Below are 3742 nucleotides of genomic sequence, written 5' to 3' on the forward strand. Positions count from 1 at the left end.
ATACACTTGAGCAACTAGAAATCCAAATACTAGAAGAAGGTATAAAATGCGATGGAAGTTACATGGTATCTCTACAATCCCACCGCTATTGTCAGCATACACCAGCTCCTCATCACTATATTGCTTAGTTGGCTGTTGAAGTAAAGATACCATTGAGTATGAAGGAACAACAATTTGTTGCTCTACAGCTATCTGAACGATAAGAATGTCAAAAGAATTATAAAATAAAAGTAGTTGAAACACCACAAAAATAGTTGACTGCGAAGTAATCAGGATAGTTGTGTTATGAATTTAATTGAGATTGAATATGAAGATAAGCATTTATAAATATATTTTAACTAAATAAATAGTCATTTAGTTCTTCTATCTCTCCCTTAAATATTTTATTACCTAAAAAAGTTAATTAACCTAGTTAATTAATTTTTTTACGTCTGGAATTTTACTCCTTAAATAAGTTTGCACATGCTTTCTCGCAGAATTCATTCAGCACCTCCAATGTCTCACATCCACTTTGCTGATTTGGCTAAAATAGTACTACTGGTATCGACAAACATAGTAATGTCTCTTTGCACCATCATGACATGTATTAGACCATGTAAAATTCACTTTTGTGGGACTGTAATGTCGGAAAAAAATCCATAAAACTTGGTTGTTTTGGGGCTAAAATTGAAGACCCAAATAGGGTATTTATAAAAGGGGTGGTTGAATTGGGGATTAGAAGACCTTTAGAGTCCAACTGGGTCATAGGATTTCTCAAGCTACTAGACAATCATGGCAGCGATATAATGAAGGTGATCGAGATTGAACGAGAATATGAGCATGAATGATGAATATGAATATGAGAATTTACAATCTCATCAAGTTGAGAACAAGAATTAAACCAGTGGCGAATCTGAGATATTTGTTAGTGGAGGCACTGTTGAAAACAATTTAAAAAACAAAAAAACATTATAATTATTAATTATAAACAAAAAAAAAATACTTTTTTTATGAAACACATAGTTAGTAAATTATATTTTCTTTTCAACTATTATACTGTAATAATATAAAATAATGAAATAGTTTAATAATAGAAATAATTTTTGAAAAAATAAATATTTTACAATTATTGAACTTAAAATCAGAAAAATTTATTAAGATAAAAGGGAAAAACTAATAAGGAAATAACTGAATATTAAACAGGAAATCATAAGTTTTGGGACGCACCTGCCTAAACTTAATTGATAATTCTATAATTGGGAAAAATATATATATATATATATATTTACAAAAAATAAATTGAGCCCCTAACTCCCGAGTATAATGAGTTATATTAATTAAAATTCACTAGATATAATTGGTGGATTACATTTAATCCACTAGGGAAGTTCTTGATAATAAGTGCGTGCATATATTTTGTAGCAAAATTCTATATATATATATATATATATTAAAGTTTTTATGTAGAAAATCAAGAACAATTTTGATCCAGGATATTTGTTGTCTGATGTGTCTCGCACAAAAATTATTCCAGATTTCTCTCATGATAAAAAAAACTATATATATATATATGTGTGTGTGTGTGTGTGTGTGTGTGTGTGTATGTGTCTCATATATAAGATCCCTATTTCTCAATGCTCTTCAGATATGTATAATTGATTAATATTTCATAAGGACCATAGTATAGTATAGCTAGCTTTAAGAGATAAACAATTCCATCCAAAAATGTTAGCACATACTTGGCTAGATACATAATATCTTTAACAAGTTCTTGGAAGAAATGTAATTTTCCTTTATCAAAATTTTCATGGTACTAAAACTGAAGCATTAAATTAGAACCAGCTTCAATAACCACATAGTAATGGATGGCTTACAAATATTTATCAAACGGAGAAGATAATGAGCAGCGACTAGCGCTGATGAATTTAAGCAATGCCTTCTCTACATCTTTTGTTATACCTCGCTGGATGAGTGTGGCAACATATTCCATGAAGATGGCATCACATGGCAGGGTTACAGGCCCATCACTTGATAGTCCAAACTCCTCTTCAGACACCTTGGAAGGCTCTCTCTATATGTTGCTCCACAAAACGATTGTGATCTGCTATGTAGACAACAAAATGACCTTTTTCAATCATTGAGGATGGTGAATTAGAAGTACTCTCGGCATCCAAATCACCATTGTTTCTTGGAAATGAAGTTCTTTTCCTGCCTTGGACGTTTGCCATCTTGATGAGTTTCTTTGCACTGATCATGTTTCTCCAATCAGAGCAAAAAGGATTATGAAAATGTACCTTTTGTTCTTGGAGGGATGAGTTTGTATTTTGTTTACTGAGTGATAGGAAGTGAATTATGGAGGACTACTCATATAACCAGAAAAAAGCTTTGGGACATTCTAATTCTAGCATCTTCTCATATGTTGGAATTTTCTACAAAACGCATATGATTGGTCATATTGGAAAAAAGATATATATATATCGGTCAACAGGGTTATTGATGTTTGCCAACCAACAGATCAGAGGTAACGAAAGTTTTGGGTGTGGTCATTTCACCCTTTTTATTTATTTATTTCTGGCCAATAAGAAAAGGACATGGCGAGCTCTCTTATTTTGCTGACAGATCAAATATCGGAAAGTCTATTTGATTTTGAACCACATGATCAAATAAAAAATGTTTTTTGAGATTATATGACTAATTTATTAATAGTCCAATACATACTAAAAATGCTGGTAAATAATCATTTTTTTTTTTGCATCAAATCAAATTTGAATTTCGGAAAAAGCACCATCTCCTTGGTTGTATTTGTATAGACTCTCTACAGGTTGGTTATGATTCAACGTAAAAGAACATGGTTTTTCCTTAAAATTAACTTCACACAATTGCTATCCAAAAACAACTTTTTAAGCTCGAGAAAAATTACAAAGTAGTCATTCTATAACTGAATTTGCAATAGGATAATAGTCCACTATTGGTAGATATTAAAAAATAAAAAATAAAAAAAATGTTCCGAAAAATCATGACATGTTTGGCAGGGTTCTCAAATTTGTTGCCATTGTTCACATTGATTCTCTGCTCATAAGGCAGTATTAACTGCACCATTGCAATAATCATTGCGGTAATCATAGTAGATCTGTTATTCCTAATATATTTCAAATGAGAGTATGGTTGATTCTAAGTCTTTGCTGACAATGAAGATCAAGTTTTTGTTAGCATTTAGAGATAAATAATGTTATGTGAAAATGTCAGATTGCCCAAAATTTGGAAAAGACGATTGAGGAAGAAAAGTATTTTTCCTCTACTACAAATTTCAATTGAAGAACATAAAAGTGTATCCTTTTCTATACAAATAAACATCAGATCAAGATCATTAACAAAATTCAATGGGGAGTAATCTATTCAATAACCACATATGAGTATCTATTGTTGGTGTGGATCATATTGGAAGGAAATAGATGATGAGAAGTAACATGTAGCAACGGAGTTTATCACAGCTTTCTTCAAATCTTCAGCCATTCCATGTTGGATGAGCGAGACAGTGTAATTCAAGATGACAGAATCAGGATAAATAACATGGGCACATTGAGTTTTTGTAAAAGATTCACCATATCCAGTATCTAATTATTTGGCAATAAAAAATTTAAACGCTTCAATTATATAAGAAACAGGAGTGATTTTGCAATAATCCAATTTGCAAGTTGTCTATCATACATTTAAATTAATTATATATATGTTTTTTTAAATTAAAGTTCACTTTTAACAAGTC

The sequence above is a fragment of the Ziziphus jujuba genome, chromosome 2 (assembly GCF_031755915.1).
Source record: "Ziziphus jujuba cultivar Dongzao chromosome 2, ASM3175591v1".
In the NCBI taxonomy this organism is placed as follows: domain Eukaryota; kingdom Viridiplantae; phylum Streptophyta; class Magnoliopsida; order Rosales; family Rhamnaceae; genus Ziziphus; species Ziziphus jujuba.